Source organism: Hylobates moloch, unplaced genomic scaffold (assembly GCF_009828535.3).
Source record: "Hylobates moloch isolate HMO894 unplaced genomic scaffold, HMol_V3 SCAFFOLD_1, whole genome shotgun sequence".
NCBI lineage: Eukaryota > Metazoa > Chordata > Mammalia > Primates > Hylobatidae > Hylobates > Hylobates moloch.
Window position 1 is genome coordinate 163,887,266 of NW_026652276.1, and position 23,047 is coordinate 163,910,312.

The 23,047-nt window shown below is 38.6% G+C and overlaps 1 long non-coding RNA gene across 1 annotated transcript; it reads left to right on the plus strand.

Moving 5' to 3' along the window:
- Positions 1–536: 536 nt before the first annotated feature.
- LOC116809625 (uncharacterized) lies at positions 537–22,123 on the plus strand. Its single transcript, XR_004369912.1, has 5 exons — positions 537–577; positions 7,747–7,804; positions 17,355–17,565; positions 18,918–18,947; positions 19,769–22,123. It is a non-coding gene; the product is annotated as an uncharacterized LOC116809625 (long non-coding RNA).
- Positions 22,124–23,047: the final 924 nt, after the last annotated feature.

A 23,047-nucleotide genomic window follows, 5' to 3' on the forward strand; every position in this document is an offset into this window, starting at 1 on the left:
ACGGAACCCTTTCCTCTTGAACTTTTAAGAACTACTACCTGCAGCAGGGAAATGAAAACAGAAAGGATTTATACTCATGGGTTCCATGGCCAACCCAATAGGAAGTGAGGAGCTGTGAGCACTGCAGGATCTCTGTGAACTGGATACTTGGTCAGTACCACAGTATCTGGGTTGTATCTGTGGTCAGTCATCCCTTACTCTTCTAGCTGAAGAAAAGGTCATGGTGAACCCTGACCCCAGGCACTTTACCAACAACTATTGTCAGAGCTCACGCAGCTGTAACGGCAGCAATCCTCAGTTTAGGGAATTTTCAAGTCAGCACTTTCTGTTCAGAATATTTATTGGCCCTGGAATTTTCTAATGCTTCATAAAGGCCCTGTCATTAAGGGTCCTTCTGATGCCGAAAATAAATGAGGCTAAGGTTTAGGAAACCCTGTGTTATTTCAGCACACCAGATATCTAAGAGAAGATGAAATAGAAACTTCCAGGGACATTGACTAGCTTCTCTCAATGATTTATTCGTCTCAGTGACTTATGCAATTCATGATATGCAGTCTCCGAGATGAAAACAAAAGTGGTGAGTTTTCCTAGACTAATCCTTTTTCTCCTACAAAAGGTAATCAGGGCTTTTTGCCTGCTGGGAAAAAAGTTGCAGTGGTGACTTGGGCAACCAGCAAGAAGAGGCTTTCAGAATAGCAAGCAGGTTTTTACTTTCAAGTCTGTGCTATTATATTCAAAAAGACAGAGTTCCAGAGCTCTCAGATGCCAAATGCTCATTGTTCATTAATAATAATAACTATAAAACAGAATAGCATATAGATTGATAGGTCCTTGGAGGTTATAATGGGGATCAAAGAGTTTAACAACTCACTAAATAGGCATGTTTTTAACAACTGAGCTGATCATAGCCATTTTGGAGAGCTTGCATATCTAAAGATAAGCTTATGCTTCTAGTAGAGAAATAATGACCAGTGTATTCTGTTGCTGACCATCCAGGGTTATTTTATTCAGCATTTGATCAATGCTTGGGTGTTAGAAGACCTTGCCAATCGTTATTTAAGGGAATCAGCACTGCCGGGTCTTAGATTGGCCTGAAAAAGGGAGAGGCTCCTAGAGAAACTGAGAGATCCAAGCCATTTCTCAGACTGAAACAGAATTAATCACCTATTATAGAATGCCTCTTATGGTGAAGTTATATGACTGTCCACATGCATTTGGCCCCTACCTCAGAACAAGATGGCCAGGGCCAAGCACAATGCCTTACATGTAGAAGGAACTCAAACATGTGTTGAATGAATTACTGCAGCATATCAGTGAATTTGAGCATGAAATTGTTAGCTAGAGAAATTTTCTATTCTGGAATTTACTCTGTCATCAGAAAATAAAGGAATGGAGAATGTATTATGCTATTTTGACATAACCCAAATAATAGTAGCTTGTGTTTTTGAACATTTACTGTAAATTGGGGAGTATTATAAACATTTTACATGTGTTAATTCTCATAAGTTTGTAAGATGGGTGTCATGATCCATTTTTACAAATAGAAAACTGAGGCACAGAGAATTAAATTTATATACTGTAAGTCTTATAACTGGTAAGTGGTACAGCCTGGAATCAAACCTACTCTGATTGACTCCAGGATCTGCAGTCTTTACCAGTGTTCCAGACTGCCACTACCTATCCACAGCAAATGAACAAAGGCCTTGTTTAAAGATCTACATTACTCTGAGAGGATCTTACAAGGAAAATTTTCTGTGGGATAAAGATGCCATATACTACAGTGGTATAGAACCTAGGCCCCAGAATCAGGATTTGATTTATGGCTCTACTAATGATCATAAGCAGGTTAACCTCTCTAAGCTTACTTTAAACTGGAGATAATAGTACTTGCCTCAGAGAGCATTTCTGAAAATTAAATAAAATAGTCCACAGAGGATTGGATAAAAAAAATATGGCACAAGTACATCATGGACTACTATGCAGCCATTAAAAAGAATGAAATTTTGTCCTTTGCAGCAACATGAATGCAGTTGGAGGCCATTATCCTAAGTAAATTGACACAAGAACAGAAAACCAAATTCCACATGTTCTCACTTGTAAGTGGGACCTAAACACTGGGTACTCATGGATATAAAGATGGGTTATAACAATAGACATTTTGGACTACTAGAAGTGGGAGGGAGGGGGATGGTCAGGGTTGAAAAACTAACTATTGGGTACTACATTCAGTACCTGGGTGATGGGATTAATTGTACCCCAAACATCAGCATTATGCAAACCTGCACAAGTGCCACCTGAATCTAAAGTAAAAGTCGAAATTATTAAAAAATAATAATAATTCACATAAAGCACTTAGTATGTTTGGCACACATAATAATGAAAATACTAACATGTTTACTGAGCTATTATGTACTTACTAAACATCCAGTAAATTTTAGTTAACATAGTTCAGTGTGCTCAATGACAGCTTGATGTCCACCACATTTGGATGGTTTTTAGTCTTTCCTAACATTAAGGCATGTATTTATCATCATTGAATTCAATAACTTCGTGGAACAATCTTCATTAGCCTCAAGTTAATGATTAATCAAAAAAGATTGGTTTTTTGTGTGTGTGTGTGAAAGGTCTATATACTACTAAGATGCCCTAAATCAGAGAGTTGAAGAAGGCTAGCCAATTACATGTTGCTCAGATCCACTCCCTGCTAATTAGGAGTTAATATTACTAAAGGTCAGTGAGAAAACATTTTAAAGCCTGCCTTGACCATTTATTTCCATATAGAGACGTGGACTTAACATCAACTCTGGATGTCATCGTAACTTTCAGACCTACTGAGACTTCTGTGGCAAGGCAGGATGGAGAAAAGAGTAAACCAGGACTAGAGGGGACAGACTAGCTCTACCCACTAACTGAGAATCTTGGCCATTACTTAGACTGTGCACAGGGGTAATAGTGACCTTAGGTCTGATTCCAACTTGCCATGATATTCAAGAAGTCTGATTTCTGCCAAGAGCACCACAATAGTCTTTAGGCTACAGTAATATGTAAAGGTCAACTGATGGTAACATCTTGGTTCTTTGGGGTTTCATTATAAGAGGCAGACTTTTTTCACAAAAACCAATTGTAGCTAGGTATAAATCTGAGGCAAAAGGAGTAAGAACAAGATCCAGATTTTGAAGGAAAGATGTTAAGAGCTAGAAAGGTTTTCAGGACCACAGCCAAATGTAGTCCAGGCCTGGCAGGGAGCTGGAAGGAGTGAAATCCAGGAGCCAGGATGAAAATCTAACCTCCTCTCTGGGAACATGTGCTAGAGGATACGAGAAGAAGCTGCAGCAAAGATAATCATGAAGGGCTTTTTGAGAATTACGTAGAAACTAAAGCAGTATAAGGAAGCATAGATAAGTTGGAACAGCAGTGGTGAAGACCTCAAATCCCTTCACGCACTAAAGCTGAGATCTCTAAATTGGAATCCATTTACGGAGTTCAGAGGTCCCCCTGGAATATGCACAAAATATTCTTAGGTGAACACATATGTGCAGTTTTCTGCGAGGAAAGTTCATAGCTTTCATCTGATTCTCAAAGTAGTTTGTCATCCAAAAAAATGTATGACGACTGGCCTGAGTGAAGTTCATATAGACTCGATTATTTGGTAGTTACATTCATGAGACATATTTCCTTAACGTTTGAACTCATAAAAAAACACAGGTAGTAAGTAGTGAAATCACAGCATTTTCACAGGTTGCCGTTCTTCATATCCAAAGAGGACCCACTTGGTCCTGAGAGCCACCTGCCTTCGATGCGGCCACCAAAAGAGACTAAGGCCTGATCAGCAGGCCAGTGTCCCCTTTGCTGACACTGTATCCTCAAGACTGCCCTGGGTGTGTGGCTTCGCCTCTCTCTTTTTAGTCCAGGGTTGTTTATATCATGGAAACTAAAATTTATCTGTGGAAAGGGTTCTTAAACTCCTATTTGCAAACGGGTGCCAGACTGACAAGGTTTTTCATGGTTCATGTAAAAATGAGAAGAACAGGGAAAATTAAATGAATTTTCTTTCACAAAACTAAATCTATTCAATTTAAGTAACTATCCTTTATTCTGATAAGGACAAAAGATTATACCCCTACTAATTATTTGATGTTAAACAAAGTATGTGTTGATGGTGATATTTGATGGTGGTTTGTTCTTTGGTTTTTATTCTACTTGATCTACGTTGGTCTGCAATTTAAAACAGAACAAAAACAAAAACAAAAAACCTTTTTCTAGCCCATGAAATCCAAATTGTAGGAATTGGTTCCTGATATACTCAATAGAAATGCATCTAGCCTACAAGTGACTGCCACAATCCGATCAAATGTTTGTTTTTCCACTCTATGCCTAGTGACTACTCATGTGACTGATTTTCTGTGGTGGAGTTGGAACTAAAATAGGCACAACTGACTTGTTTGTTTATTTGTTAAGTAGATGCCTGGCTTAGACAATTAGGATAGCACCAGGACTTAGTAGTTCCATCTTTAACTTAGAATGTGCACAGCATCACATTTAGTAAATGCTCGTTGGAATAAAATTTACTCACTTTGTTCAAGACACATAAGGAACCCTCATGCAGTTCCCTCCTGCCCGCTGTGAGTCACATTCAGCCAACTGCCACCTGGCAGAGGGCTACTCACTTTCTGTGAGTGAAAAGTAGCTCTTATAAAGGGATGGAGTATTACAGCAAGAATCTACTTATGAGAGTCTCAGTCTCAATTTTATTAATGACTTATTCTGTGACCTGAAATGGTCACTCAAATGGACTTTCTATGTTACTTGCAGGGAATGAAAAGTGGCAAATTACTGTTGTTACCTAATAGTCTTAGTATAAGGACATTAGGCTGAATTAGGTATGTAGGCATTATTCAGGAACAGAAATTTCTTGACATAACTATGGACTTCAAAAATTGTGAAGCTGAAATATTTTAATCTCAGGATAAACCCATTATTTAAGTTAAGGTACTTTTGAGAACAAATATGATTACTTCATTGATGTATTCACACCAGAGTATTAATACATTTTGCTTTTTGAAAAATCTATGTGCTTCATTCTTTATCAGTTGGATAGTGCCTATTATAGTTAAGGCTAGTCTATTACATAATCTTTATATAAAATGACTTTATAGAAAACCTATTAAAATAAACGTCTTATATAGAAAAGTTATAATTGGACAGAAACTATTATTAAACTCATTTTCAAGAATGATTCTCTACAAGAAATACTTTGTATGACCTTTATGTAACCTTGTCAAGGTTACAGGGTTACTTGGGCAAGTCAGGTAACATCTCCCTGCTCCTCGATGCTATAAATAAGAATAGAAGCTACCTCAAAGAATTAAATGTGGTAACACATGCATGTTAGCAGAGCAGGACACACAACAATCATTTGATAAACTTTAGCTAATATTATATTCTTCTTCTTATTGGCACACTTGAAATATCAGCTGCAGAATACGTTAACAGCAAGAAAAAAGCTCTGAACAATCTTATATTGTATTGTTCTACCATTAAGTTGCAAGTTTCCCTCAATTCATCTCTATCGTATCTTCCTGAGAAAACAGCAGAATAGAAATAAGTTCAATCATTCTCCATCTCAAACCTTACAAGACTCTCAGAAAAACCTATCTGATCTCTAGCAAATCTATACCAACATGCACACATGCGTGTGTGTGCACACTTACACAGACACATGTGCACGTGCACACACACACACAAAATGACATGTCATTTTTAGTGAGATTCTCTACGAATTTCAATAAACATCTGTAGATAAGGTTCATTCTTTAGACTAAATTATATTTTATTGCAAACATTGCTATAAACAATAGGAATGTTGCTTAAAAGCATGAGCCTAGAAGGTGGGCCATGTGGTTTCAAGTTTCAGCTCTACAATGTACGATTATTTGTCTTTTCTAATCCTTGGCATCCTCATCTGTAACCCCTGCTTTATAGGAGAAAGGCTGTAGTTAAATGAGATGCTCCATGTAAAACACTCAGCACAGGGCCTGGCACCTTGTCACGTTTAAAATTCATTAAATTTTAGCTATTATTACTCTTCATTACAGATGTTCTATTTTTCATCTCTAAAAGTTCTATTTGGATCCTTTTTATATTTTCTATTTCTCTCTTCATCAGGCTTGTGTTTTCTCTAAAATTTTTAGCACATAGAGAACATAATAAGTGTTTGAAGTCCTCATCTGTTAGTTCCATCATCTGTTAGTTCCCTTATCTTTGTCATTTCCCAGTCTGGAAATACTTTGATCATTAAACTGGTGCAATCATAGGACTCACCTTGTTTGTTTCTCTTCTCTCAGGGATGAGAGTCCTGTGCTCCTTACTGTCCAATGTCTAAAAATTGCTGTTTTACATTTTTTGTCCAGTTTTCTAGTTGCTCAGGGTGGGAGGATAAATCCAGTCTACGTTACTCCGTCTTAGCCAGAAGTTGAAGTCTTTGGCTATTATTATATCTGAAAGCCAGTCTTAGTTATAAAGCAGTCCTCAGCTGTAAGACAGATTAAAATGAGTAACAAATGTGATACATTACAGACTATACAGGTTTATGTATGTGGTTATAGGATGTTGTTAAATACATGTATCGATTTAAGCATGTACCATTTTATTTTTCTTTTTGTTTTTCACTTCTGAAAATATTTGGTTTTTGAATTCTTGACACTGGGCCAATCTTTATGAAAAGCCACAAGTTAGGAAGCTTTTGTATAATTTAAAATCCTGCTTAAGGTATGATTAAGGCTTTTGTGAATGACTTGGTAAATTAAAATTTTCCCTAAAAGAAAAAAATTTGATTTTTTTGTTTTTTTTCTGAGCCATGCAATCTTCTGAATATTGAAAATTAGATTACTCTTGCATAAATACATTGCAACTGTAATTTAACAACCTATGAAGTAAAGTATTAAGATCCTCCCAAGTGTAAGGTTTAATTTTTATTATGCAGAATCATACTAATATTAAGCATTATTACATTGTTCAACATTAGATGAATTTGTAGAAAGTGTGTGTATGACAGAGTGTGTGTGTGTGTGTGTGTGTGTGTACATGCTCCTGTGCATGTGTGTGTGTATAGGAGACCCAGGAAGAATATGCACACATGCCAGGGAGAATTAAGCTCAATTTCTTGCTTAAATAAATATTTCATACTTGTTAATAAGGTATTTAATCTTCAGGCTGAGAATTATAAATCCATGAAGGGAAATTGAGGAATTCAGACTTTAAAAAAATGCCCTTGAAATGAAATTTAATCACTGCATTTCGAGACATATAAAATATACTACAAAGTGTGAGATAGCTCTACAAAATTTTTATTACATAGAAATTGTTTAAATGAGAAACACCTCCTAGATTCACAAGCTGTAGTATATATGTCTAATAAAAATTACTCTTAAATCTTACATTTCCCCTTTGAGACATTTATTGTTCCTGGAGAAAGCAGTATTTTTTTTCTTATTCCTAAATCTGTCTTCTATTAAACTAGAGAGTTCTATAAATCAGTAATAACCTTTTAGATATCTACCTCTTCATAATTATGTCCTCCAAATCCAGGTAATTGTTTACATATTTTATACAGAAATAAATAGGAGAAAACATATGTTCCATTTGATGGGGGGGAGGTATAAAGATTTAGATTATTTTTCAGCATTTGTGAAGTTTGGCTTTACACTCTTTTATATTACATTTGAATAATTAATTTATTTCACACAGAGAAACAAACACATCAGATGATGCTATGCAGCTCTGAAGGAAGAACATATATTGCCAGGTAGGAACTGATATGGATTGTATCAATATATGGCTTTCGTTAAATATAATCCTCTACATGAGTTAGTATACCTTGAGTGTACTATGACTATGATTTTAACTATCTAACAAGTTAAAATGAACGTTTGGTTTTAGTCAAATCGAGCTCTGGGTATTGTGATGCTTTTGCTGTATTTCTCAACAGGAAGTGGGTAAACTTCCAAACAAGAATGATCTCAGATTAAGAAACAACACCAGCATCTCGAAGGCTGTCTGTTTGTACAATGAAATGACAGCAAACAGAGAGGCCTGCGGCTGTTTTCCTAGATGCCTACTCTGGGTGCCAGCCATCTGTGTTCATTTAGGTGGTGTATGTGTGTGTAGGTAGGTGAAGGGAGGGGGAGAGACAGATCTCAGGTTGCAGGTCTGAGTGTGGTCTCTGATACAGAATGAAACCTCTGCCTGGTGCCTCTCAAACAAGACCCTCATCTGCTGGTCTCTCCAGAGAAGTAATTTCACCAATACCAGCTGCAAGGGGTATGTTTTGTGTTTTCTTTATTCAAAGTGAAAGATGTTAAACAGAAATTTTCAGAAGCACTTTTGTTTGGAAGAGGGGAAAGGAAGATCGAGGAAACTGGAAAACATCCATGAAATTAGCCCTAAATCATGGCCAATACTGATCATTTCCTGACAAGCTGTCTGTCAACCAAGCCACAACAATAGTTTATTCAAGGCCCTCTGGTGCTGACAGTGATAGAGTATTGTTAATTAAATGTTGGTACAATGGTGGATATTTTTAAATTTTAACTTTCATAACTGCAGTAGTGGCTAGAACAGCACTTTACTATCAGGAGTCCTCAAAATACATTGCTAATGCCTCTCTTACAGATTGCATTAACAGGAATTAGAAGAATATCAGTTTAAAGTAAAGGCCCCGAGAGCTTATTTGACTCACCTAAGAGCAGTGAAAGAGAAGAGAACAGAAAGCAGACATGCCTTCAGTCATGTTAGCTCTAAATTTGGTATTTATTTGTGAAAAAGCCTATCTAAATACAATGTCTATAAATAGGAGATGGAAATGAGCTAATTTGGCTGCATGATTTTATTTATTCATTATCCATAACCAAAAAATTCTGGTTGTCTTTAATTAATGTTATATTTCACAATATTTCTATGGCCTGAAATATCATTAGAATATTCTTCCAATGCTATTCTCCCACCCTCTCTCTTTCCCTCTTGCTCTCTCTTCACCCCCTTCTCTCTCATTATCTCTCTGAGTTTTTGTAGCTCTCACTTATCTGACCTTCTGTGACATATTCTCTGAGTTTTTGTAGCTCTCACTTATCTGACCTTCTGTGACATATTCTGTTCTTAAACTTGATTTGGTCAATGTTGTGATCCTAACACCCATGTCCTAATGTAAGAGGAGGGCATGCCAGATTCTGGGGTTAACTTTCTGGATGTCATGTCTGCTTACAGAAAAATGATTTGTATTCCCAACTTAGTGTCAAATTATGCATTTATGAAATTACTATAAGGTGTGAAACTGTCCCTCCTAAGCCCTTCTCAAGTAAAAAAAAAATCTTTTTATTAACGGGACCAAAAAGCTACTTTGAGAAAAGCTCCCAAACTTTACAGTAGTAAGAACACTTCAAATTTCTTACAATGCTGTGTTTCTAGGATTTGATGTAATCAAAATGCTTAGGAGAAGAGCAGGAACACTTATTAAGTATTTCACATATTTTGAGAATTATTTAAAATGAGAAACAGACTCACCTGGGTAGCATTTTGCCTTGAAAATTCACTGGCCCGAGTTTGTACACCGCAATGCAAAAGATGCATAAGGAACTACTTAAGCTGAACTCTTTCTATTCTGTTATTTGACAACCACTATGAGAGATTTCCTCCTGGGTGTAAAGCAGTTTCTTCCTAAGGGCTCTGATAACTCTGTCTCCACCTTTTGCAATTTGTGTCTTCCTGTTACTCTGTCTTATTTCATGAGCCAGCAAGCACATATCTATCCAGAATCTTAGGATTCCCACAAAAAGTACAGGACAAAAATCCTATACTCAAGAAGTTCAGCATGTGGTTAGGGGGAAGCAAAACTAATAAATGTAGGAAATAAGTGGAGAACCTATATGTTTTGAAGAGCAATAGGAAATGGTTTTGTGAGATTAGGTGAGTAGAAAGCAATGGCATAGATTGGGGAAATAACTTGGCTTATAAGACTAGTATTAAAGAGAGCCCTTGGAGTAGAGAAGAAGGCAAGGAAGATGTGTAAAATAGTGTTGCACAGATGAGAGGGAATCAATTAATTTACTACTTGAACTTAATGCCACTGTAGATTCTTGAGTGGGGAGTGACATGATGAAGGAAGTGTTTAGGAAAACCACTCCCACAATGATATTGGAGGTTTGGTAGGAAATGGTCTGGAAGCATGGAGCTGTATCAAGCAGCTGTTGGAGTGATCCACAGTGATCAGACCTGGGCTGAGGTTATGGCAGAGTTAATGAAAATAACCCAATCTTGAGGATACCTTGAAGAAATAAACAATGGTATATGACAGACTACAGGAGAAGGGCACTAGTAAATTGTCCAAGGTGACATCATGATCTCAAGCTTGGAAAGCTGGAAGAACGCTGGTATCACCCAGAGAAATGAGAAAGTTGGTAACTTGGATAGGAAATGCATTTTCAAAAAAATGTAAAATGTATTTGAGAGTATGGTAGCTTCAATTAACATTTTTATATATATTTTAAAAACATTCTAGGCCAGGCATCGTGGCTCATGCCTGTAATCCCAGGCCAAGGTGGGCAGATCACTTGAAGTCAGGAGTTCCAGACCAGCGGGGCCAACATGGTGAAACCCTGTCTCTACTAAAAATACAAAAATTAGTTGGGTATGTGGCTATAATCCCAGCTACTTGGGAGGCTAAGGCATGCCAATCACTTGAACCCAGGAGGCGGAGGTTGCAGTGAGCCGAGATTGTGTTACTGCACTCCACACTCCAGCCTGGGTGGCAGAGTGAGACTCCATCTCAAAACAAATAAAACATTCTAATGCTCTAGCATTCCTACTTTTGAATATACACCACAAATAATTGAAAGTAGGGATTTGAACAGATATTTGTACATCCATGTTCACAGAGCAGCATGATTCACAATAGCCAAAAGATGGAAACAACCAAAATGTCCATTGAAGGATGAAGGAATGAACAAAATGGGGTGTACACGCACACACGTGCAAATATTATTCACCCTTAAAATGGAATGCACCAGGCATAGTAGCTCACACCTATAATCCTAGTACTTTGGGAAGCCAAGGCTGGTGGATCGCTTGAGCCCAGGAGTTCAAGACCAGCCTGGCCAACATGGCGAAACCTTGTCTCTACAAAAAAAAAAAAATTACAAAAAATTAGCCGGGCATGGTGGCGCACACCTGTAGTCCCAGCCACTCAGAAGGCTGAGACAGGATGATCACTTGGGCCTGGGAGGTCAAGGCTCCAGTGAGCTGTGAACACACCACTGCACTCCAGCCTGGGCAACAGAGTGAGACCCTGTCTCAAAATAAAAGAAAGGAATGAAGCCCTGATACATGCTAAAACATGGATGAAGCTTGAGGGCATTATACCAAGTAAAATAAGCCAGATACAAAAGGACAAATATTGTATGATTCCGCTTATATGTGGTACCTGTAATAGTCAAATGCCTAGAGACAGGAAGTAGATGGAGTTTATCAGGGATTGCAGGGAGAGGGGAATGGAAAGTTATTGTTTAATGGGTACAGAGTTCAGTTTGGAAAGATGAAAGCATTCTAGAGAAGATGGTGGTGACAGTTGCAGAACAATGTGAAAGTACTTAATGCCACTGAAATGTATACTCAACAATGGCTAAAATGGTTAAGTTTATATTATGTATATTTCCAAATAGAAAAATGAATGTCATAAACAAAGACTATGTAAACACTGAGGTCAAACCAAGTAAGTGCTTCCAAGAAACAAGTGGAATCTGTACACCTGAATTCAAACATAGTACCTGCCACTTACTAGCTGTGTGCCTCTTTTTCTTGTCTGTAAAAAGGTGCAATGATGAGAACTAAAAGAAATAACATGTAGCACTCTTTTTGTACTTGGTAGGTGCTCCACAAATATTAGTTTTCTTTACAGTTAAAAAAAGTTACTCTTCAATTTGAACTTTTTCCCTGGACAGAGTTAGACTTCAGATATATTCCTGTGTATCTTGCATGCCAGAGAATAACTTCAAAGAAGAGATACAGCAGCTGTCAGAGAGCAAAGACATGCCTCGCTCATGCAGGAAGGGCACCCCTTTCCTTATGCAAAGTCTAAAAATCAGGAAAACGCAGCAGTAAATATGAGGCTGCCTTTGACTGACAGCTTCCCTTCCTGCCTGTGCCTCTAGCCCAAATCCCAGAAACATCTGTCACATACACTTGACTGTGTTTGATTTTTATCTTAAAGAATCTTTACGACTAAATAAACTAATAAGATGTGAGAAAACTTCCAAGTTCTCAGAAAGCTGACAGTTTGCTCACAAATGCCCAGATGATTTCAGTCCTCTCAGTTCATTGATAGAGAAGGAGGTTCAAGGGAGAAGTAAGACATGTTGAAAAGCCACCACTGCCTCTGGTTAAGAAAGAAAACTGGAAATTATCATAACTATTAGCGTGTGGTTAGAAAGAATTTTTAAAATATCATAAATGTTATAAAAACACTTAGATATTTTCATAACTTCTAAACATTATCATGTTCCTGGTTAATATAAGAAGAATTTTTTTTATTAAAAAGGAGTCAAAGCCAGAATTCACTGATGAGAAAATACTTCTAACAATCTAAATAAGTAACCAAACCTCTCTCTTTAAAAGAAAAAAAGAGATACCTCTGTAAAGCAGATGCAGCAATGCAAAGCGAGATACATGAATGTAGACGTTCATTACATTTGTATAGCCCACATCAGTGTTCTTAAAAACTGCAAGTAATCTCAGAGATCCTGCGTGCTGGAGCCGAGACCAGAATCCAGGGCTCCTAATCCTGAGTTCAGTTTTATGTCCCACTGTATCCACTACCATTGCAGGGGGTCACAGAGTGGTCTTCAAAGAACCCCCCACAAACCACCCCCATATCCGATATTGGCATAACGGATCCAAAATAAAGCCATTTGGACAATTTTGATTGTGATCCTGAGATGCCACCTCATCCAAAATAAGCCTCACTCGCTCTGATTTCCAACTGACTGACAATCCACATCACACCTTCCAATGTGACCACATTTGGCTTGGGCTTGTGGCTTGCATGTTAGTCCACCCCCACACCGACCCCATGAATAATCACCTCTCCAACTGAAGTTCAGACAACAGGCATCCTGCCTCCTGCTTTATATTGCAGGCATTTTAAAGAGACACCCCTGTGGTCTTAATTCCTGGAAAACAATCATTTACACTGTACAAAACTTAAAACTCTAGGGAGGCAGTTAAATAATTTAGCATTTTTGTTTCATGTGAAAATATTATTTCTAGTTCATAATGGGAAGTTCAAAAACATTGTTTCTTATCATTAAGAGCTCTCAAAAGTGTGTAATCTGGGCTCTTTATAGGTATGTTCCCTATAAAATGCCTTGAGGAACAGAATAGAGGTCTTTCTACAAAGAAATACCTTCAATATCTTTTGTTGTTTGAGGAAAGGTCTTTAATTTAGAGTTGAATAGTCATACAGATAAACGCTTTAAAGTCCTTGAAATCTGCAGTTAGTTTAACAAGCTTTTAAGACAAATGAGGAGTGTTTTTCATCTGTTACGTTGTGATGACTGTGAATTGGAAGTAGAGGGTATACAGGCTCATCCATTCAAGAAATTTTTTTTCATCCCATTCTGTTCCAGACTCTCCAAGGCAGTTGGACACACATGGATCTGGCCCTCAGGGATCTTACAGTCAAGTCAGCGTTCTGTACAGGATTGAATAGTGTCTCCTCACAATGCCCCTGCACAATTCATGTCCACCAAGAACCTCAGACTATGACTTTACTCAGAAATAGGGTCTTTGCAGATATAATAAAGGCGTAAATTAAGAAAAGGTCATACTGGATTAGGGTAAGAGTTAGATCTAGTCATTGTCATCCATATGAAAAGAGGAGAGGGCGCACAGACATAAATACACAGAGGCCGTGTGCATGTGAAGGTGGAGACAGAGACTGGAGTGATACAGTTACAAACCAAGGAAGGCCAAACACTGCTGGCCACAGCTGGAGCTACAAGCAGCCCCCTCCCAGGAGCCTTTGAGGGATGGTGGCCTGCCAACACTTTGACTTGGTACTGCCAGCCTCCAGAACTGTGAGAGAAGAGATTGCTGTTGTTTAAAGCCACTCAGTTTGAGGTAATTTGGTACAGCAGCCCTAGAAAACTATACAGGCTCCATCTTCAAACAGTCTGATTTAATTGGCCTGGGGTAAACATGGGCATCAGTATTTTTATGAAAGCTCCCTAGGTGATTCTAATGTTTTAGACCCATCACCCTAGATTAGTGGCTTTCAAGGTCTTCATTAGCATCAGCATCAATTGGGAACTTGTTACAAATGAAAATTCTCTGGCCCCACACAGGCTTCCCAAATTAAAAATTCTAGGGGTAGGGCCCAGCAATTTGTAGCTTAACAAGCGCTCCAGGTCATTCTGATGCCATTAATGTTTGAGAACCATTGTTCTGGTTGATAGGGGATCCAGGGAGCAATGGAAAATAATCAGTGAACAGGAATGGAGCAAAGCAATAGGCAGGCATATTTTAGAAAGTAAGGGAGGAGTGTTCATGTGTTCTTCTGGCGGCACTGTGACAGTACATCTGAAAATGTCAACATCATGCTTGGTGTTGCTTAGAGGTATGTGTCCAATCGATCATCTGCCAAGTGCAATTTTTGAAGACATACTGATTTCAAATATGCAGGCAGCCCTGACAATTTTGTTACTATTCAGGTCTATAGCCACCCAGACTCTACATTAAGATTGTATCTGTACGCACATCCCAGGAGGCAGAGAAGGAGGGCAATCTGAACACCTGAGATGAAAAACTTCATTGAGGCCAACTTCTTTTCACTTCAATTATTAGAAAACTGGCTCCCTTTGCCACTTCTTTTACCCACAGCCCAAAGAACAAAACAGGCCAATACATTTCATTTTGGCATGGAATTATGCTCTTTGCCAGAATCAAGCTATGTGAGGCTACAGTAACCACTAAGGATGGGGTAACTGGAACTTGTCCTCCTTGATGAAAAGCACTGGTAAAATCCACATGGCTGGCAGTTGATAGAAAAGAAAATATTAGATGTTATTTTTTTCAGAGATGAATGGCTTAAGAATCCAATTTAAATATTTTTATTTGTTTGCTTGATTTTCATCCTTCTGACCTCAAGCAGAAAGTCTTCCCTGGCAGCACTGACAACATTCTTTCTCAAGTTACTTGCATTGTAGTCACATATTCAGCTCAACTTTCTCTTATGCCTTTATGGTCCTACTATTGCATTGTCAACTTAAGGTACCATTTCCACAAGCATTAAGGTAAAAAGTACTAATTTTTCTTACAACTCTTTCTCTTACTCGATCTAGATGTAGAAACTACCTTGACAGAAAGAATTAACTTCTCATTTCTAACCAGTACAAGAGAAATTATTAAGTAGACCAAGTTTGTCTTTGAAGTCCCTTTCCCTTTCTTTTTGAGGTACTCATCCCACGCACCCAGTGCCCACAAGCAGACCCATGATTGCTCAGGACTCCCATCTAATGGGAGCGGTCCCTCATTTTTCAGATTTTTCTTCTTCTCTCATGCCTCATAGTACATTGGTCTTGTGGATTAAGAAGACCATGCTCTCCCTTGGTTAACAATAGGGATGATGGGTTGATGATTGCTATTTGTTAATTAGCTGAGGTTACCCTTACTAGATAAAGTAATATTTTAACCCACATGAAGTACAGATATCTTCTTACAAGAAGAAATGTGAATGATAAGAACAGCAAGCTCTTGCAGACATAGCTTGGGGACATCTGCCTTGGAGTCCTTACAGAGTTGCCCCAACTGGTTGGTAGCTCATTGATGTCAAAATCAGCTAGTATGTTTGTTAAATGAAATGTAGACTATTGCATTCCACCCCAGACCTTCTGAATCAGAGTCTCAGTGGTTGGCACTCAGGACTCTGAATGTTAACAACTCTCCTGATTATTTTTTGGTACACTGGAGATTGAGACTCTCTGGTGTCATGGAAAGATCCCCAGATTCAGAGTTGTTAGGCCTCATTTTTAATCTCGTCTTCACCATGTACCATGTAGTCCTGGGCAAGTTGTGCCTCTAGTTTTGGGATTTAGTTCCTTTACTGTCAAATGCAGGTAAGAATACTTGCCATGTCCACCTTAGAGAATAGTCATAAGGCTCAAATGAGTTAAAGCCTCCAAACTGCCCTTTGTATTACAGGGTTGGCACTAGAGTGAGGTGAGTTGGCCACTCACCTTAGGGCACAAAATTAAAGGGGGTCCCAAAAAACCCATAATCAAGATAAATAATATTTTAATGCAATATTTTCAAATAAAAATTACTGCATAAAAGTCCATAATGATCAAAACATCAACACTTGCGATATTTTGGGTTAGTGTTACTAGTTTTTTTCTTTTGGCCTCAGACTCATAGGATAGCATGGCATTGTTACTAATATTTATTTTAAAATTTGATGTTGTGTTTACTGTAGATATTTTGCATTAACTTTGATTTTTAAAAAGTGCTTCCATCAAAATATTATTTTCTTGATTAATTGATTACTGTGTGATACCCCCTTAAAATTTGCACCTCAGGTTAGTAACTCACTGGTCTCTCCCTAGTCCCAGCCCTATAATCTAGAATAGGTTGTGCAGATGCATGTTGTCATTTTTACCAGGATTGGACTCTCCCAGCGCCAACATTTCCTCAAATAGTTGCATGCACACGTCAAAAAGCCCTGCTGGCATCCTAGCTAAATTCTGCCTGTTGAATGGTGGGAATGTGGTCCTAAGAACATAAGGCAGGCACAGGCATGCGCACAGTGCTTTTCAGGGGCCTTCCTTTCCCAGGGGCACAGAAGAAGAGCTCTTCATTGGGATATTTGGTGTGAGAACCAGTTTAACTGACGTAACTGGAAAATTTGCCTTTGTTTAAGGAAGAACTCCTCCTGCAACCACACACCTGTCCCAGAAAAGTTGGGATTTGCAAGTTGCCTCATGTGCAGCTTTTTATTTCAAAGGCTAGTATTATATACCAAGGTTACCAAGTCCCCTTGCGCTGGAGGCAAGAATAAGTGACACCCACACTGGGTAGCTAGTAACCAGGGAGTGGAATGATTAAAAAGAGGCCCGAGGATTGGGGAGAGGGGTGATCTGCTGAGCAGAAAGAAGCTCCTGCTCTTACACTGCTTTTGGTTTCCCCACCTCACTCAAGGAGGCAGCTTAAAATCCGGTAATGAGAAGACACAGGGCCAGGTGGAATAGATGCCCACCTCCTCACCTCCTGCCAGCCTGAAAGGTCTAGGATAACACCTTCAAATTCTCTTATAGGACCCCAACATTTGTGCTGTGTTTGCTGTACAAGGAGGGAAAGTGGGAAGAAAGCATGGCATAAAAAGGGGGAGACCCCGCATGAGAAACCGAGCTCAGCGGGACAGAGGACCCTGGATCCATGAGAGTAAGCATCGGCCTTCGCAAAGCAACAGATAAACTTGGAGATGCCCAACTCCAGAGCTACAACAGAGTGAGCCTGGGTCTGCAGGTAAGCAGATGACAGCCACAGGAGGAAAAAAAAAAAAAGGTAGAAAAAAATTAACTCTGTAAGTCTTTGACACGAGATACTAAAACTAAAGACCAGCAACATTGTGACATTCTCAACCGTAATCTTTACACGTGATATTTTCCTTTCTTCCAATTCTTCCCTGGTCTATACATAATGATTTTTAGAATAAAGTGTTATACAGCTTATCACATATAAGAAAAACCTTGGTGGCTGTGGTAAGCTAAACAATGTCCCCCTTACCCCCCACAAAAAGTCCACATTATAATCCCTGTACACTGTGAACATGTTAGCTTACAGAGTGAAAGAGATTTTGCAGATGTGATTAAGAATGTAGAGATGGGAGGCCAGGCTTGGTGGCTCATGCCTGTAATCCCAGCACTTTGTGAGGCCAAGGCGGACAGATCACAAGTTCAGGAGTTCAAGACCAACCTGGCCAACATAGTGAAACCCCGTCTCTATTAAGAATACAGAAAATACAGGGCATGGTGGCATGCGCCTGTAGTCCCAGCTACTCAGGAGGCTGAGGTAGGATAATCACTTGAACCCACGAGGCAAAGGTTGCAGTGAGTTGAGATCGCGCCACTCCACTCCAGCCTGGGCAATAGAGTGAGACTCCACCTCAAAAAAAAAAAAAAAAAAAAAAAGAATGTAGAGATGGGAAGATTAGCTCGGTTTGTCTAGGTGGGCCCAAAGCAATCACAACGGCCCTTATAAATGGAGGCAGGAGGCTCAGAGTGAGTAGGAGGAGTTGAGAAGATCAAAGCAAGAGGCTGGAGGGATTGAGGGAGGGGCTTCTAGATGCTGAAAAAGTCAAGGAATCCCCTGAAGCCTTGAGACGGAATGCAGTCCTGCTAACACCCATGTTTTAGGCTTCTGACCTCCAGAACTGTAAGAGAATCAATGTGCCTTGTTTTAAGCCACTAAGTTTATGGAGATTTGTTACAGTAGCAATAGGAAACCAATATAGTTGGTAATGGGTTAACACTGGTCATTCTGACTTTTAAAAAATTTTGCCTAGACTTAATAAGCAATGACCTTGTCTTGCAAGTGATTTGGTGGCAAATGTTCAAAGCTGGCAAAACATTTACTTGCTGTGTATTTGGAGGACCTCAAAGTTTGTTTGAGCTGAACATGGTATAGTGCACAGGCCTGACACTTTGGCAGTACCCATGTCAGTGCTATATACTACGAGGCACTTAATAAATGCTTTTTGTCAGTCTCAACAGGAATAACAGCTGACTGTAGGATATGGTGTTCCCATTTCCACTAGGGTAAGACAATTTAGAAAGCTGGATTCCAGAGACTTGAATCATGAAATCTAGTATTTACAGCTCCACCTCAAGAAAAAAGAAGTGGGCAAGGTAATGGAACAAATATATAAACGGATATAAATGGGTAACAGGATTTTTAAGGCACCCAGTGATGCCAGTGAAATTGAGTCATTTGGAAGAGTTAGGATTTGGGAGGCACTTTTTGGTAGGTGAGTGGAATAACTTCTTGTCAATTCCATGCTGGCTTCTGTGTCTACTTGTGGCCGTGCCTTTTCTGTTCATAATGGTTATGGAACTGATGTGTTTATACTTTCCAGTGGAGTCTGAATCAACAAGGTTTATACACACACAGATAACTCAAATCCATAAAGCCATGCCTGTGATTCTCTTCAGGTATTTATTGACTTAGAGTGAGACACATGTAGCCACACTTAGCATTTTACCTTATGGTTTCTGGCTCTCTTCTCTGGTTCACATGAAGAGCTGCTCATTCATCTTCACAGTTAAGAGAGATGCCATAGTTTGATGTGCCTTTGAAAAAGAACTTCACTCTATAGAGAGTTAAAGTCATTGTGGTGAAGATGAAGTTGAAAACAGGCATATGATTTTCAGATTCCTTTCTGAGCAGCGACCACAGGCAGGAAGGAGAATGTACTCAGTGGCTACATGAGTACACTCTGTAGGGCATAACCTCTGGACCTATTCTGCCAGCGATTGCATCCCACATTGCCACTTACTAGCTATCTTTTTTTGGGGAACTTACTTAACATTTGTACCTCAGTTTTCTCATCTCTAAAATGGGGATGATTGGATCTATCCTATAGGGTTGTCGTGAAGATTGAATAAGTTAATATGCATGAAGTGTAATCAAATGATTCCTGGCCCACAGCATTTATCATTCTTCTTCATAGGTCCCTGACTCTTCCTACTGCTCCACTGAGCCCCCCACCATCCTTGGTGCCAGCACTGTGAAGATTGTTCTTGCTTGCCTGTCTGCCATTCGGGTGACCTCTACAATCTGGCCCCGGCAGAAAGAACTTGCTAGCCGCATATCAGTAGCAGAGATGGAAGTCTGGTCATATGGTGCCCACATCTATTGAAGTAAACATGCTGATACCAGATATCCCTGGCTCTCTGTCTTCAAGGTACATGGTAGAACTATACTTCCTAGCTTTCTGTGTGGCTGGTGGGTCACATGACAAGTTCAGACGGATGAATTATGATTAGAAGCATTTAATTGTTAATACATATTCTAGTGCTCTTTCCTTCTGCCATCACAACTGACAATGTTTCAGACAGTGACTTCTCCATCAGGCTGGTTCCAGAGTGAAAATAGAGCCCAGTAGAGTCTGTAGCTGATACAATATGGACATGTAGGGTGAGTGAGAAAATGCTTTTGTTGGGTTAAGCATCTCAGGTTGATGGTTTGTTGCTACTGCAGCACATCGTTACCTATCCTAACAAATATGATTATCATTGACTAACCTGACAACAGAAGTCTTTCCACTTCTGCTGTGATGAGGAACAGAGTTTTCCCTGTTATATCTTAATATTAGATAGCAGCAGCCTCTGGAAATAGTTCTATCTCTATCACTTCTTGTGGCATAAAGCCCGCTACTAAACCTCTTCACGTTTCAGTTTTCCCTTTTAAAAGTGGGAGTAAATAAGACCTTTCTCATGGAGTTATTGATCAAATGAAATAATTAAATAACGAGTACTTAAATTTTAAATTTAAATGAAAATTCAAATGAAATAATGCCTATGAAGTATTTATTTAGTCCATAATATCCTCAGTAAACAGTAGTTAGCCTTACTAACACAAAGGAAATGGACAAAGCCATGTCATTTTCCAAAGCAGTCTCTAGGACCATATTATCTCTAAAAATCCCAACTTTCCGCTGTAAATTTGAGCTAATCCAGAACAGGCTAATCCATTGCAATGGCCTATTCATCCTTCTTCTTAGAGTTTGGCTATCAGTCATCCTGTTGCTGAGAACAAAGCCAGCCTGGTTGTTTGTAAGCAAACCTCTAGAGAGACAGAAACTGTCTTGTATTTCTTTGAATATCCTCTACTGCCTCTAACACTGTGCGTCGGCTGTATTTCTGGATCTTTATTTAATTGTTTCAAATGCTTCTTATGTTTAATTTCTGCCATATCCATTAGGAAAACAACGTAATCCTTCCTCCAACACCGATGGTGTAAGCCTCCATGACCGGGCAACATTTGCCCCCACGTTTAAAGAATTTAGTTCTGTAAGGCTGGTTGACCCATCTGACAGGAATTCCTGCACCAAGTGGTCAGTCAGTGAAGATCTCTTTCCACTGGTAAATTTAGCAAGAAAGTAAGATACAAGATTGTATGTAAAGTATATTGTCCTATGTGAAATCAAGGGACAGAAAATAACTGGAAGGAAATATTCCAAAATGTTGGCAGTAGTTTCTCCCGGAGAATGTGATGTATACATTTGGATGGGTGATATATCAAGAACTTTTCATAGATCTGGGCAAGAGATATTTTACAGAGCTCCACATACCACAATCACCCACAAATAAATGTATTAAAGAACACACAGATGCCTTTGTCACTCAGGATGTGGCACTCAGACCTGGCCCAGCATAGTCTATAACACTTAACATCACTCTCATGACCATACTGTTCAGGTCCTAGGGAAGTGTCCGCCTGTATCTCTTCCCTGTATCCTTAAAAGAAAAGGTGACCTAATTTGAAAGTTGATAAAAATCAGGGATTATGCTGATGTTGCTTCGGAATTCTTGGAAGATGTAAGAGAAAAATAGTGCTGGGTTATGAGAAGAACAAAACTTACCAAATTCCTCCCTAAAGATAACATAAATGCAATAGATTCTTTTACAACTAAGTGTCATTTCTCAATAATGCCAAGAATCCTTTTTCATGCTTCTCTTCTTGTTCACATTCCTGGTTCCCATGCTACTCAATTAACATAATATTCAGAAAAGTTGCAGATGGTGATTTAGGAACATTTTGTAATATTAACATTTCATATTACCCTTAAATTTGCATGCATGCATCATATGTGTATCATAGTACCAATTCTTTATATTGGTAACTAGGTGGACATAGAACATTTACATTGTGAATAGTGTTATCGCTATAAAAACAAGATTTAATTAAAATGTTAATATATGAAATGAAATTTTGGCATATATTAATTATAACTTGGATTTTACCTTTTAAAGTTAATAGATCATTTTGAATATTTTAAAAGACTTTTATAAAGATATAAAATAACTTAGATTTTATTTTTCTATTTAATTTATATACTCTCATTAAAATATGTTTAAATATACTTTGAATATAATTGCAATTTTTAAAGCCTTCAAAGAATTACAATGAGTTGAAAACAAATTATGTAAACATATTGATTATAACAACAGAGTACTTTTTCTGAAATAAAGGCAAGAAAACTTAATTGATGGAACAAATACAAATTTATAAGTTATGTATACATTTTATTACTCATTCAACCATCACAACCCATAGACAGAAAAGCCAGATGTATGCAATAATAACTTTAGCAGACATTTTACCAGCCCTCAGACATATAAAAACTGTAGCTTTACATATATCCTTTGCTTTTTGTCACTATGAGGGTATATTTGTCAAGGTAGGAGGATAAAATATATTTTATATAACAGTTTTTAATAAAGAACTGAAATCCCCTCCAAGTGTCAGCTTCAACAATCCCCTTGGGTCTATTTGTTCAGACTGGAGTGTCCATCCAGTCTCCCATGCCAGACGAAATATAGATGAAAGCCCTGACTGTCCCCAAATGGCAGTGTCCCTGACCTTGTGGCAGGACAGAAAGAAGGCAGCCTGGAGGAAGTGACTGATTCACCATGAAACAGCAGTTTCACCAAAACAGAGACCTCCCAGCAGCTCCAGGCCAGAATTATAAAAAATTTTAAGAGACAGTTCCACAGGAAGAGGGCCAATTATGTCCCCAGACTGACATGGTACAAAAGAATAGCAGAAAGATACAACCGTGGGGAAAATTGAGCCCCACAAATAATGTCTCTTGTGGTGAGTTTCCTTTAGTTTCCTCAGCCCCAACACTCAGATATGCTTAAGACAAAAAGTTCTTGAACTTGACAGACAGCTGAGAGCACCGATTGTCTCAAGAGCAGGGATTCTTTGGAAATGATAAGGTGCA